Source organism: Pipistrellus kuhlii, unplaced genomic scaffold (assembly GCF_014108245.1).
Source record: "Pipistrellus kuhlii isolate mPipKuh1 unplaced genomic scaffold, mPipKuh1.p scaffold_m20_p_28, whole genome shotgun sequence".
Lineage (NCBI taxonomy): Eukaryota > Metazoa > Chordata > Mammalia > Chiroptera > Vespertilionidae > Pipistrellus > Pipistrellus kuhlii.
The window spans coordinates 3,099,631-3,116,328 of record NW_023425527.1 but is presented as its reverse complement, the minus strand read 5'-3'; positions in this window follow the sequence as shown (position 1 = coordinate 3,116,328).

Below are 16,698 nucleotides of genomic sequence, written 5' to 3'. Positions count from 1 at the left end.
CAGGGACTTGCTGGGTCCCAGGTGGCCTATTCTTGCACAAATATTGTGCAAAGGGCCTCTAGTATATATATAATTCATTAAAATGTTTTTGTTTGCTTTTAAATTAGAAAAATCCTAGATACATTTACCATGTTTGATTCTAATCTGGTGTTATCTACCATTACTTGGCTTTTGTTTGTTTGGAGGTGAGGATTACATTTACTGCTAATCAATTCATTCATATGCATTTTATTTCTTTGTCAACACAATTTGCCCAAGAATAGTTTAAAATTCTTCTTTCTGAGAGCATTTTCCAAAGTACAATAAACATTTTTAAAAATATATTTTTATTGATTTCAGAGAGATAGGAAGAAGAAGAGATAGAATTATTAATGATGAGAGATAATCATTGATTGGCTGCCTTCTGCACGCCCCCTGACCTGGAATGGAATCTTAACCTCCTGGTTCATAGGTTGATGCTCAATCAATGAGCCATGCTGGCTTAGCTCAAAGAACATTTTTAATATGGAAAATTTTATTTTAATAATTCATTCTTGATTATTCTTACCAACTCAGTATATTTCCTGTTCAATGAGTTAATGTTAATCCATTTCTCCGTTCTTAATGCTTCTTCTATGATTTCACAACTACTTATCAAAACAAATAGCTTAATCCTATTTCATTTCTCTCAACACCCTTCATAATTATCCTGTGATGTTTAAAGCTGCAGATAATTCACATATGAAAAAAGCTTGTCTTTAAGGTGACCTATTCCTCAAATACTCTGCCTCTGATAAAACCTGAAATCTAATTTAAAACCAAGTTCAGAATAACACTGTAGAGCATCCATGCCAATATTCCTACTTTAAAGATTTATGACACACTACCGTTTTAACAGGAATTAAAAGAATAAACATCCAAAAGGGGATTCTAGCTTAAAGTAGGTTGAGAATTCATAAAAGATCACCTATTGCTTTAAATGAGTCCATGAATTCCAGTCTTGATAAATTGCTTTCCAGAATGACGAATAAATTTAAAGGTATGATTGCATGGTCACTATCATTATTCTTTTTTTAAATATATTTTATTGATTTTTTACAGAGAGGAAGAGAGAGGGACAAAGACTCAGAAACATTGGTGAGAGAGAGTCATCGATCAGCTGCCTCTTGCACATCCCCTACTGGGGATGGGCCCATAACCAAGGTACATGCCCTTGACTGGAATCAAACCTGGGACCTTTCAGTCCGCAGGCTGACGCTCTATCCACTGAGTCAAACCGATTTTGGCTACTATCATTATTCTTGGAGAAATTATGGAAATGTGAATCACATTATCACCAAAGACAGCTGCATATTTCCATTTCAAAATTAGCGGGTTCTGAAAACTTATACTACATCTTTAATAAATTTGAGAACTGGTTGTTAATGTAACAGGAAATGACAATGTGGAATAAAAAGTGAGGCTAATTGAAAATCAACACCATTTCCCTGAGAGGAAATTAATCTGAAGTAACATGATGTCCTTTCCCCAACAAGTCTTTTTTTTTATATATATTTTATTTATTTATTTATTTATTTATTTATTTATTTATTTATTTATTTTTACAGAGAGGAAGGGAGAGGGATAGAGAGCTAGAAACATTAATGAGAGAGAAACATTGATCAGCTGCCTCCTGCACACTGGGTACATGCCCATTACCAGAATCAAACCTGGGATCTTTCAGTCCGCAGGCCAATACTCTATCCACTGAGCCAAACCAGTCAGGAAGTTTTTAAAAAGTTACTGATAAGTTTTTAAAAGTTGTTAATCTGTAAAAAAAAAAAAAAAAAAAGAGGGAATTATTACCATTTGTAACACCATGGATGGACCCGCAGAGCATTATGCTAAGCCAGTCAGAGAAATATAAATATAAATATAAAAATCCCATGATCTCACTCATTTGTGGAATATAATGAACATAAACTGATGAACAAAAAAGATCCAGAGACAGAGAAGCATCGATCAGACTGTCAAACCTCAGAGGGAACGCAGGGGAAGGCGAGGGTAAGGGTATGTAAGCATGCATATAAGTCTAACCAATGGACACAGACACAGAGGGCCGGAGAGGGCAGTGATGAGAGTATGAGTGGGGAGTTGGGGAGCAATGGGGAGGAGAAAAGAACACATATGTAATACCTTAATATAAAAAAAATGTGCATATAGGACCAATTGCTCATCTCAGGGTAAGAAAAAAATAAATAGAAGTTACTGATTAGCAAACCACCACCAATAGGATGTATTAATTTCAACAAAGTAAAGTTGTATAATATACTCTTTGAAGTAAAATAATAAATATTAATTAGGTAATAGTACTCTTATGAGGATTACTGAAGTATTGATTAATGATTTCCATCTAAAATAAAGTTTATACTATAGCACTGTAGTTTTCTGCCTCTATTTAGTACCACTCAATATTTGATTGGATGAAAAAAATATTTTCAAATCAGATATTAACTTTTAAAATCAAATTAAGTATCAAAAGCTAGAAAGACTGGTTAGAGTAATATTCTAAAACAGCTAAAGTTTCTCCAATCAAGGTAACCATTAGAAACCAAAATAATTTAGGAAAAATTTTAATAAAATTTATTGGGTTGACATTGGTCAGTGTGAACATACAGATTTCAGGGGTGGGTTTCTTTGTTACAAGACCTGTATATTGTATCGTGTGACACTACCCAAAAGACTTAGAAAATATGATACAGTAGGTTGTGGAAAACTTGGTTTCATAGTAGATCCTATGGCAAGATCTAGAGGGTTTAGTTACAATTTTTATTCTTTCATTCACTCATTTAATAACATATAAAAAATGTGCCATGTACCAGGTCCTAGTCTAGGTAAAGGTTTATAGTACTGAATCAGAAATAAGGATTCTTCTCTTTCTAGCGCTTATGTTCTGGTAAGTTGTGACAGAAGATTAACAAGTAGATAAATAACCAGTATAATTTCATGTAGGAATATGAGTCAAATATGTTAATTATTAGATGAAGTAAGTACAGTGGGGGACTAATTTAGTCAGGTAGAAATGGCCACTAATAATCCTTTTCATAGTGTGTTGACACTCAATTATTTTAAATAAAAGTGAGTTGTTCTAAGTGACTTGGTTATAAATATGTAACGTTATGATTTATAATAAAAATTATATATATATATATATATATATATATATATATATATATATATAGTCTTGGTTCTGAGTTTTGGCACAGAATTCTTAAAATCCTTGGGAAATCCCCCCCACTGCTTCACTTGATTGGCCTAAAAAATAAATAAATAAATAAATAAATAAATAAATAAATAAATAAATAAATAATCAATCCTTGGAAAATCCTAAATAATGAGAGTCATTAAGATGTATTTTGTTATGTCATTGAGGTGATTTGTGGATAGCTCCTAAGGATGAGGGCTGGTTACCAGTGGAGCCAACTATGTTATTAGATGGTTGGTACCTCCAATCTCATTCCCCAACCTCTGGGAGGGGGAAAGGGCTGGAGGTTGATTCAATCACCAATGGGCAATGAGTTCCTTAGTCATACTATGTAATGAAGCCTTCATTTAAAAAAACAAAGGGACTGGGTTCAGAGACCGACCTTCTGGCTTCTGAGTTGGTGATCTCAGGGAGATGCTGGGTGAGTGGTACACCTGGAGAGGACATGAAAGTTCTTCCCCTTTTCCCCATACCTTGCCATACACAGTTCTTCCATCTGACTGTTCCCCAGTTATGCCTTTTTATAATAAAGGCATAATCCAGTATGTAAAATGTTTCTGTGTTCTCTGTAAAGTTAATCAAACCCAAGGAGGAGGTTATGGAAGCCTCTGATTTATAGCCAGTTGGTCAGAAGCACAGGGATCTTGGTTGCTAAAATGTGGGGCAGTGTTGATGATCCTGGATGACTGAGAGCCTGATGCTATCTCCAGGTAAAAAGTGTCAGAATTCAATTCAGTTGTAGGACAAGTAGTTGGTGACCAAAGGATTGCTCGTTGTTGACATCAGGAAAGTTCTAATCTTCCCCAGGTTGGACTTAATACAGGAGCCCAAAAAGAAAATAAGCAACCACATCCATTTTCATGTGACATTTTCTAATGATGGACCCTCACATTCACAGTCCAATTCGTTGTGAATGCACAGTTGATTTAAAATGTTGATTGTATTAAAAAGATGTAAGGATGATACTACCAATATAATAACAATCATATATTATAAAAGTAGTATAAAAACAAAGTTACAGATACTACAAATCACAAATAGTATAAAATATAATATTGAATATATCCTAGAACAGGGAAATTTCACCAACTTTTTGCTAAGAAGCAAACAAAGACGTACAAAAATTATCTTCTGGCCCCAGGAGACACTGATTTTTCTTTGCAGGTGTATTTTAGTTTTGCTGGTTTTGTGCACCCTGAGAACACCTGATAGATTCACAGGGGAGGAGGCAAATTACCAGCAGTGTGCCTTGGGGTCATCTCACAGGCCCATTTTCTTCTCCCACTCTTTACCTCCTAATTAGACTCCAATTTAGACTTGTGCTCCTCCGTCAGCAATACTCATTCAGTATAGGAAATTAACACCCTATTTGTGTCCCAATACTTTAGTCCAAGCCGGCCACTGGAGATTTTATACAAATTAAAAGAATTAAGCAGGATTTAGTCATTATAACACAGTTATTATATTAAAAAAATGAAAATGGCCGAAACGGGTTTGGCTCAGTGGATAGAGCGTCGGTCTGTGGACTGAAAGGTCCCAGGTTCGATTCCAGTGAAGGGCATGTACATTGGTTGCAGGCACATCCCCGGTAGGGGGTGAGCAAGAGGCAGCTGGTCGATGTTTCTCTGTCATCGACGTCTCTCTCCCTTCCTCTCTGTTAGAAAATCAATAAAATATATATTTTTAAAAAAATGAAAATGCAGAGCTTTGTGTATTGATCCAATATAACCTTAAATTCAATAAAGAAGCAATTTAATACAATGAAGGATTGTGTTTTCTTCTTTCTTTGTTTAATGAAGCTTTTTGTCCCATCAGTACAAGAATTGTTCATGACCCGTCAATGATGACAGTATTGTCTTCATTTCTAGCAAAGAACTATTGACACTTCTCATTTCACCTCTTGCTCCAACCACTTGGCCAACAGCACCATCAGTGTTCCCTGAACACAACCTGTACCTTCAGACTTTTGTGATTTTTTAGGTAGTTATCTCTTTAGCAGAATACTTGACAATATTCTCTATGTGCAGATCTTGGAAATATAAAAATGAACACAACAAAATCCTAACCTTAGGAGAGTAAACAGATATATGGAGAAGTAGGTATATTAAGAAACACTATGCAATATGAACAACTGCTGTAAGAGTTATGTAGAAAGTGTGATGGCAACTCAAAATAGCAGATGTCCTTCTATATTCTCTTCTTGAAATATGTATTTGGCATTTCCTAAAATATGTCTAACCCTCCAAGAACTGGCACAAATATCTCCATCTCAATGTTCCTTCAATAAGAAACAGATCTATGCTCTGGCTAGTGGGGCTAGGTTGGTTGACTATTGTCCCTTGCACCAAAAGGTTGTTGGTTCAATTCTGGGTCATGGCACATGCCTGGGTTATGGGCTCAATGCACAGTACATGGTGTGCAGGAGGCAGCCAATCAATGTTTCTCATAGATGTTTCTGTCCCACTCTATCTTCAACTCTCCATAGGCATGTGGCCTTAACAACTGCTTAGACAAACTGTAATTAGAAGTGAGCCTCTCAAACTCTCTTTTTCAACACATTAGTAAATGGAATAATGTCTAGCTCTATACATTTCTTTTTTCCCCCCATCTAATTGTTTTACTGGGTAAATTAAACAGCTTAAGAGATGATTCATTTTGTTCTGTAACCTTCTAGAAAATATTTCAAGTTTTAATGAACTTCCAATACATAAAACAAAAGTACTTTACCATACACAAATTTCAAGTCAAAATACAACACTCTTATCTATTTTCTTTCAGTTATAAAATCCAGGCAATACAAACTACATAAAAAAGATAAAACACTTTCACTGATCCTCAGTACAAGAGAATAGCACAATGGCAATTTGTTCCCAGAGCTCAGAAGAGGGACCGACCCCATAGTCACCCCATGACAGACGGAAGCATGTAAACAAAGCTCTATACATTTCAAAGCTAGTAGGTAAAAATAAATTGAAGGAAAATGGGATTATGTTGAAGATTAAATAAGATTGCTTATGAAAATAAATACAATTTGTTGAACATCCAACAATTTGTTGAACAGCAGATGGATAACCAAGTTTAATAGATTTTTCATGTTATACAGGTAGTATTCATATTTTTATTGATTTCATAGAGAAAGGCAGAGAGATATAGAAACATCAATGAAGAGAGAGAGTCATTGATTGGCTGCCTTCTTCATGCCACACACTGGGGACTGAGCCCACAACCTGCACATGTGATCAAATAGGAAATCAATCTGTGACCTCCTGGTTCAAAGGTCGATGTTCAAGCACTAAGCCTTGCCAGATGGGAATATGGAGCTATTACTAATTGCTATCTTTGTTTCTCTGATGTTTCCCATGTTGTCTCCAATGAAACTATGAGGAAATTACCAAAGTATCAGTTATCTGATTTTCTGCCCATTTCTTTATTAAAGAATTGAAGGCAAAGATAATTACTCATCAGAGGTAAACATAAGAAGAAAATCATGCAAACTGCAATCCTGGCCCTTTCATTTCTCTTTTCCTCTTAATGATCCGTAACAATGCAAAATATTGAAAGGATTTTCTGATCCTTAAATAAGAAACTAAGAAAAAGAATCCCCAGCCCATTTATTATCCTGATTTAGGCAACATGTAATTTCAATTAAGTTTCCCCAAACAACCACAAAGGTAATTGCAATTTTGTTGAATTGTTAGCTGATTTCTCTGTATCATTTGCTTCTTATGTGAAGAAGCTGTATCGACAGTAAAACCACGTGGCACACTGGCATTGGGGCTGTGGTCCATTAGAACCAGAGAGAAAGGGGGAACTAAAGCACCTTTAAAAATCCTCCAATTGAATTTTTGTTACTTATATTGGCAATCCTTTAAACACAAAGTCATAAATCTGTAGGCAGTACTAGGAGGCCACCTGCTGGAAGAACTGGCTGGATTTTGCTGCCCTGTTTCCACAAAATATAAATTCACTTAATGTGGATTCAGTTATGAATTTGTCGAATTCATGTGTCTTTCACCAAAAGCTTTCAAACTACACTTAATAATGACAAAGACAGAGTTATTACAAAGAAGCAGAAGTCTGGAATAGAAGAGAAAAATGTTCAAAGGACACTAACAGGAATGAATATGAAAATACAAGAATTTACAGATTTTGAAATGATGTCCAAAATGGGCTATCTGCCTTTCAAGATTGCTTTTCTTTAATCTGTCAGGGAAGTTCAGTCTCATAATTATTTTACCCAGATACTATACTCATTCACAACTTATTTAAATTGCAATATTTTCATTAATATTAAACTATACCTATTAAGAACCTGCTGGCATTAAAAGAAAAACAAGAGATTTAATTTGGGATCAAATAATGGAGATCCCCCTCCCCCACCCTTTTTCTAAGCTATCTAAAAATCACTCTCTGTTAAAACTTACTACCTACAGTTCTGAGTGCTGATAAATCAAAGATGTTTGGTAAAATATGATTAATATAGCATTTTTCCAGATTGTTTTGTTCAAAAGTCTGTGCTAAATATAGCTACCCACTTTCTTGTTTTTGCTGTGTAGTGAGCATGTATAGTGAGCATGAAAGATACGTTCTTTGATGATGCTGTTAGGATCTAAGGGTCATCCCTCAATGTGCTCTCTGTGTATACCACAGACACTATATAAAAACAAGATTGATCTGAATGTGAACTATTTCCAAGACATAGTTCTGAATTATTATCCTTGCCAATTTCCTGTTCAGTTTGCTTTATTTATCACTTTATTCATTCTCTAGATTAGAGAATAGCATGTCTAAAAATCCAATTTAATTAAGGATTCCAATTACTCAAGCTATGACTTTATTTTTTAAAATAGTTTTTATATATTTTTTGTTTTAGAGAGAAAGGAAGGGAGATAGAAACAATGATGAGAAACATCATCAATTGCCTGCCTCCTATATGCCCCCTACTAGGGATGGAGCCTGCAACTCAAGCATGTGCCCTGACAGAGAATCAAACAATGACCTCTTGGTTCATAGGTCCACACTCATGAACCATGGAGCCACACTTGTCAGGCTATAATTTTATTTTTACAAGCATTTTCATGATCATAGGAAACTTAGGTAATATGGCTGTGCAAGGATAATTCTCTAACTCCTGTGTTGGGCTGGCAAAACTTGATAAACCCTGTATCAAATGTAGTTGCTTTATTCTGAAGAACTTCCTTTGATTTGCATTGGTTAATCCTTGCCTAAAGCCCTTCAGAATGCATCCTGTAATCTGCCTTAACCTATTTAATGCCTAACAACAGCCTTGAAAGATATGATTCTTATTATCTTCTCTCTACAGGTAACTGAAGTTCTTAGGAATTGTGTAAATTGTCCCGTCACACAATAGTAAATGCCTAAGGGAAGATTTAAGTTCCTGATAAGACCACACTGGATTCCACTAGAATATCCAAGTTCTTTAATAGAGCAAAACACTTTTCTGTATCTTCACATTGAATCCTTGCCCTTGTGCCTCCGATAGTATAAGTATTTCCTTTATTTCTCCTCAAAGTCTACCCGCTTCACCAAGCTATAAACTCCTTTTTTACTGTTTACATATTCTCAGAAGTTGGAATAAGCCCCGATATATGTAGTAGTTGATAAATTAGTGCTAGTTGAATAATATTTGTTCAGGGAGACTTCATTTTCCTTAAATGGCCTAAGTGCAATCTTACATTTAGTTTCACTTATATTTCAGTGAGTGTAGTAGTTTACAATGAAAAGGGAAAAATAAATGATGTTTGCTAAGGACCTATATATTAAGTGTCAATTTCTATGAAGTTACCTTCAGTTCAAGCCAACAGGGGATATAACGTTATACCTACATTAGAGACAAAGAAACAGAAAAACAACGTGGTTAAGTAACTTGCTCAAAGTCATCCAAAACACACTAAATGCATTCGCAGCCTTTTTCTCATTTCTTTTGATGCTTCCATTTATTTTCATAGCCTCACCTATCAATCACCTCTAGGGAAGTGACTACATTTGGATTTATGTCTATCATCCTTCACAACCCTAAAATGCATTTGTAACTGTCTTGGACATTCTCAAGAAATAGTCATGGGATAACTGTTTGAATACATTTCTACTAAGTGCCATGCATTATTAAAAGAGTTCTGAATATCTACAGTGAATCTATCAGCCTATGTCTACCTACCTGTAGAGACTCTCAAACTAACAGAGTTAAAGCAATACATATTGTTACAAAATCCATGAACAAAAGGGGTTTGGTGGCAGGGTAATTGGAAGAAGTAGTCTCTGAGGAGTTAAAAAATTAAGTTGAGGTAAAAAGAATGCAAAAGAATCAACCATGCAAGACTGAGAATTCTACTTTACTATAAAAGTAGAATAAAAGTGATCGAAAGAGAAGGAAGAACAGGTTTGAAGGCCCTTGGGCAAATAAGACTACTGCAAATTTTAAGAACTAAAAGTTTGCCTGTATGCCTGAACAGAATTGAGAGTTCGTAAAGGGTTTCCAGTGGGCCATTATAACACTTTATATTATGATATATAATAATCATTCTGACCACTATGTGAGGAAGAATTCAGAACTGAGCAAGAATGGAAGTAGCAGTAATCATTAGGAGACTTTTTCAGGAGTCCAAGCATGAGATAACTGTGCTTGGGAGCAAAGGGCTGGAGTGCAGATGAAGTAAAATAGGAGAGCTTAAAAACATATTTTAATTCAGAGAAAATAAATTGATGGGTTGAAGAAAGAGACATATTAGGAAATGATACTTGCATTAGTGGAACACTGAATGAAGACTTCATTTGAATAACTTACGAGAAGGTGAAGATCATCAGTGTTGTTTTTTTCTGGGAACAACATGGTATGAATAGAGGTAAGTAATACTCGGTATATAGGTAAAATGGAGAAATTAGATATAGGGAAGAATTAAGAGGAAGGTCTGGGATATGATTGATTTATGAGACCTGAAAGAAGTTAAACCAGACCATATATTACTCCCCATAAGATGTCCTGACTTACTTATCTAAGACTTTAGAATTCCCATGATTTCATTCATTAATTCTGTCTAAACTTCTAATTCTATTTTAAATGCTCATGAAGGAAAAGAATGATGTGATGTATCCACCTAAACTCTATTTACCATAAAAGTCCACAAACTGTGTTTGTTCTTCTATCGTGGTGCTTGTCTTATTCCACCATTGATCTTGAAGATCATTAAAGGCGAGACTATGTCTTACGCTTCTTGATATCCACAACAGCAGTAGGAATTCTATAATCATTTGTTGAGGGTAAATAAGTGTATGCTTAATAAAAGAATATTTTAACTCTGGGTTCCTCTTAATAAGGATTATATATTTTATTAGTAAAAAGGAAGTAGAGTTGACCCTTGGACATGTAGGAGTTAGGGGCACCAACTCCCATGCAGTCAAAAATTCATGTGTAACTTTCAACTCCCCTAAAACTGCCTACCATTGACCAGAAACCTTACAAACAACATAAACAGTTAACTAACACATATTTTGTACTATATTCCCTTTTATTAAAGTAAAGTAAGCTAGAGAAAAGAAAATGTTATTAAGAAAATCATAAGAAAGAGAAAATACATTTAGAGTACTTATTGGGAGAAAAAAAATCCACTGTACTAGTAAGTGGATCTACACAGTTCAAACCTGTGTTGTTCAAGGGTAAACAGAACAGAGATAAGTTTCCTTGAGGTCAATTATATTTGGTTTCCTGTTACATATATTTGGATTCATTCTAAAATTCCTCCAATGCCATGGCATTCTCTCAATCCCACAGCTACTTTAACAAAGCCAATCTCTCTTGGAAAATTTCGCCCACCAATACAGGGATCAACAATCTACAGCCCATGCCTTGGGCCAAATTGAGCACACAGGGGCCAAATCTGTTCACATTCATTTAGTTATAGCTCTTTTGCTACACTTGATCATTGCAACATAGACTATATGACCTACAGTACAAATGTCTCCTGGACATTTACAGGAGATTTATGCTGATACTTGCATTAGTGGAATGTTTTGAATGAACTTCTTCAGATTCTTTCTAGAAACAGTTTGGTAAGAATATTCCTATGCAATATTAGGTATATTGAAGCCTTACTATTTAGCCTGCTTTCATAACAAAAGTGAGAAGTGATAACTAGGATCAGAGCTGAAGAACATGATGAGGGAATGGAATTCAGGACAAAAACGTGCAGTGGAGGAATTAAGAATCAATAACAGGATTCAAAACAACAAATTACCTGGATCAATACAAACTAGTGAAGTTAGTTAATTTGTCTTTAGACTTCTACTTTACACTCAACTGTTCTCACTCCCAAGGCCATCTCCCTAGTCCTGTTCTCCCACTCCACAAAAAAAGAACTGTTTCCATATTCTTACAGGCTAAGCCCAAATTCTGCCTGCCTTGTGAAGTTCTTTTTAAGTATACTCACTCAACAAAAGTAGGCATGATGGCTCATACTTGAATTCTTAGAGCATTTTGATTGTAGAACATACCATGTAATACTTATTTATTCCTCCAGAAGATTATAAATCCTTTGGAGGCAGATGTTTTTCCTAGCATTGAACTAGTTTAACTGAAATTAATTCATGTTAAGATATAAATATACCAAAATTGCCTGACACAAATTTAGAACACACACACACACACACACACATATATATATATATATATATATATATATATATATATATATATATGTGTGTGTGTGTGTGTGTGTGTGTATATATATATGTATATATTTATATATATATATATATATATATATATGTATATATTTATATCTTGAGAGATAAAATATACAAATAAACAATGGCCAGACCATATATGACAATAAAACTTTAACCCACAACTTCCATGGCAACTGGTCCAGGAATCCAAAGCACTATCTTTATAATAATTAGCCCTAAATAGTCAGGACTTAGCAAATGACTGCCGCTCCCTAATTTTTGCACATGCTTCCAATTTAAGACCAACCGAGAAAGCTATACATACTCTACAAATAAATCACATATGATGCCCTGCTTGTAGTTAGCCTGAATCCAGCTTCCCTGTGTAAGAAATAAAAGCATACCTAAAGCCTTCTCTATTATTTGTTTCCATTTATAAAGCTTTGCCACTCCCTTGCTTATCTTTGTGTCTCACCCAAACACAAGTGGTGGAAGTAGACTGGCTTGCTATAGCAAACTTCTCTTGGTTCTCATTTAGGTTGTCTTCCTGTATATCCATACTCCTTATTTTTCTTTCAAACTTAGGTAAAGCCCTGAAGGCCAAGCTTCAACCAGATTAGTTGAATGGTAGAGGCCACCATAGTCTTATCTGCCTGTTTGATCCCACTATTAATCAAAATGGAAATATAAGGCTAGGGATTCACAGGCATTGATTTCAAACTAGAATGGCTTCAAGACCAACTGAGGACTTCCACAGAGAATGAGACTTCAAAATTTGCAGGTTGTCTTGCCACAGCAAGGTACAGTCCAAGAATCATGGTTTAATCTGGCCACAGGTTCTTTATAATTCAGAATATTTATTTCTTTGTCAATCACCACAGGCTTAAACTTTACTTCTGCCCAAGGACACTCACACACATGCCCAGCCTTGCTCACATTTGTCACATCTTGCACTTTGGTTCTATGTCTGACTGTGACCTGACCGTAGCTTTGACTCAATCATGGCCATGATTTCAGTGGTTTTCTAAAGTCCTCAGTCACAAACCTGGAATCAAACTCTGACACTGGACATTTCTTTCCAGACTCAACATGACTGGTCTTTGTGATTCTGAAGTCAAAAGTTCTGAAGACTAACTAAGACAGGACACAGATCAGCAGATAATAAGTTATTGAAAAACCAGAAAAAGATTATATACTTTGAACCACAGAGTTGAATTTGAAGAGACAAACAAACAAATTGAAATGTTTAAGATAACACAAAAGAAGCTACTCTATACCCATAAAAGTAAGAGATGCTAGGCTACTTGGGCCCTTGGGTGTTCATACAATTAACATTCTCAGGCAACCATCCAATGGCTCATGAGAGGAAAAGCATTGTCCTTGACTAAAATAAGATGGAACTGTCAAAGGTATATGTAACGTATTAACCAAATTATGAAACATAAGTTGGGTTGCACTTGAGACAACACGGGAACAAAATTCAAATTTTTATTTAGCTGCACCATATCTCATGGAGAGTCTGTCACTACTGTTGTGTTTGAGGTATGTGTACCCCAACCCCATCAGTCATTGTAATCAAGTTTTACCTACATACTGATAAGTGAAGCATGGCTAACCTGCTGTATTCAATAGCAGAACCAGTCTTCGAGAAGGAAAAGTAACAGTCAGAGTTAGAGGTGGAGGGTTTAGTCAATGGCCAACAGGCCTTAGCAGCCAGATCTTAACTGCTACCTGGATAGAATTATCTTAAAATAAATAACAGGTCAAGAATGTCAGCATTTTCATTTTCCCACATTTTATTTACTTAAATTTATTGCTACATCAAACAATGAAGGTGTGGGGAGATGAGTGCTTCAGGAGTGCCCAGGGAGGGGGAAGATTAAGTTCTTTCACCTTGGACAATGGACAATCCTCAACATAATATCAAAGCACAGATATATATATTCAAAGGGGTACTCTGAAAGTGGAACTTGCTCCGTTGATATGTAGCTTCTAAACCTGGCCAGAGGCAATTATAATAAATAAGTTACCACATTCTATCACCTTTAGGAGCCATATGTCTGAGAGTATATAGTGCAAACTACAAATAGTAAATAATACAAGCTCAGTGCTCCAAGCAGTGAAGGGATGGAATGTTTTCAAAAGGAGGAGATGGTGCAATTTGTGTGTGGATATATAGGCCTGTTCTCATAATAATTTTTCCAGAGTAAATGAGTAGTTTGAGAAGAATTGGAGCCATACACAGGAAATACAGTGTCATCAAATGTTCAGTTAAGTCAGATACACTTGGATCAGGCTCAGAATGCATATTGGACTTCCTTCGGCAGGTAGGATGTGACTAGTCAGTATTGGAGACCTTCTTTACACACATTCTTCCCACTGCTGCTCTTGACTATATATCCAAAATTTTACATTCTAGATTAAGTCATCTGTACCTCAAGGAGTTTTCTACCAAATATGCACACATTTGACATTCCCTAACTTGCAATATCACTTAGAGGCATGATCCTAAAGTAATACGTAAAGTTTTAAGAAAACAAAGGAAATGGTATGATAATTAGCTTTAAAAAATAATAATGAAAATGAAGAACCATAAATATATCCATTCATATGAGAATTCCTTTTAAAATAATTTATGTGCACATGTTGAATTCTTAGGAAGTGATTCAAGAATTTTTTGAAACACATTTAATCATGAAGTAAAATTCCCTTTAAAGAATATTCAATGAAATTCAAAGAATGGGGGGAAAGGACATAAAAATGATTTTCTTAATGTGGAGATATGACAGATAATTTTATTTTCTTCATTATTTTATGTCTTTTCCTATTTTTATAATGAGCATATATTGCCTTCATTATTTTAAAAGAATAATAATTATAATTAAATAAATATGAGAATATATATCCAGACACCCCATGGAGAGATAATACTGCTAGCTATTATTAGTTAACACATTAGCCAAGCTTATGACAATTAGTGAAGCATAGGGATAGGGAGAATGGTATAGAGAAAGTGAAGTTTGTTTTTAGAAAATGTGACTCAATTGAAGAAATAATAATCCCTTCTAAGTTTATAATACATTGCCTTTTGCAAAGTGCTCTCATATACTTCATTTCATGAGGATTAAACTTTGTAGTCCACATATACACCCATATGCAGACACAAGAGGCTGTCATTTGTTATTTCAAACTAGGGGCCCAGTGCATGAAGATTTGTGCATGGCGGGGGTTGGGGGGGTCCCTCAGCTCGACCTGCACCCTCTCCAAACTGGGAGCCCTCAGGAGAGCCATCTCCAATCCAGGAGTTTCTGTCTGTCATTGCAATAATATGAGCAAATTGTCTGAAAACCCAACCCAGTTTGGTTTGTTGCTCCAGAATAATAGAGGCTTTTTTTTTTCTTTGCTTCATTGGTGGAGATATCTTCATTTAGGATATCTTCCCTTTAATTTTTCCTAGACACTGATTTTACTTATGTCTCTCACCTTTGCTTTCCCTCCATACCCACCACAACAGTAAATGGCTCCAGGCTCACTTTGTCTAGTGTCTAGGACATGTGTGTCAAACACAAGGCCCGCGGGCCAAATCCGTCCCGCCAGGCCTTGCAATGTGGCCCGCACCGCGCTGTCATCACTGCACTCCGCTGCGTTTCCATCACAATGACAGTTTATGACTGTTCAGTAAACCATTCGGCCCACGATTTAGGCTGGATTTTAGATTTTGGCCCCTTCTCTGATTGAGTTCGACACCCCTAGTCTAGGAGATCCATCTACCACCAGAACTACTATTCCCAGAATTCCTGGTACTCCCCACAGTCTTGGTTTTCCATTCCTGCTCTGTCTCTGACCCTAGGCCTCCTGCTTGGCCAAGTCCTCTGAGCCACCAGCTCTCCCTCTCTGCTCTCCATCTGGTGCCTATGTATGCAAATTAACTACCATCTTTGCCAGGTTAATTTGCATATTCTCTCCTGATTGGCTGGTGAGCTTAGCAGAGGTATGTTCAATTTACATGTTTCTCTTTTATTATATAGGATTATATAGGATGCTTAGGAAAGAAATAGCTACTCCATAGTTCCAAAAGTGGGTTTTTATAATCAGGAAATAAGCCTAGTTTTTAATGAGAAAAAAAAATTGGAAATCAGTCTCATTAAAAAAACAACAACTCACAAATGATGGCATAGTATTCCCCATTATGCACACTTCGGTCGCTACAAGTCCTCTTGGCTCCCTATTAGAGACCAAGGCTGCCTGGTCAGAATGCAGACTAGTATCTCCATGGCTACAGCTAACGCTTTACTGGCCTTGCTTTCCAAAGCCATGCCAAGAACTCTCCCCAACCTTATCTTCACTGAAAGGGCAATGATGTTACAAGCCTGGCCTGTGTTACATGTGCACATTCTAATTCTACAGACATGCACTGTACAAAGAAACAAGTCGGAGAAGTTGGGGGAATTAGGTGTAGCACCACGTCCTAGCCGCATGCTGAGGGCCAGGTCCTGGGCCAGGGACAGATGTGCATCAGTAACCACAGAGAGAGCAAGCCCTTTGGGGATAACCTCATAATCGAAAAAGCACTAAACTAAGATTTGCTCACTTTATGTGTATGTTAATTCTGCATCGCAACTTCTCTCAGATTAAAATAATGCATCTCCTTCTGTTTAAGTAACAGGTGATTGGAATAATTTTTTAAAAATATATTTTATTGATTTTTTACAGAGAGGAAGAGATAGGGATAGAGAGTTAGAAACATCAATGAGAGAGAATCATCGATTAGCTGCCTCTTGCATACCTCCTAC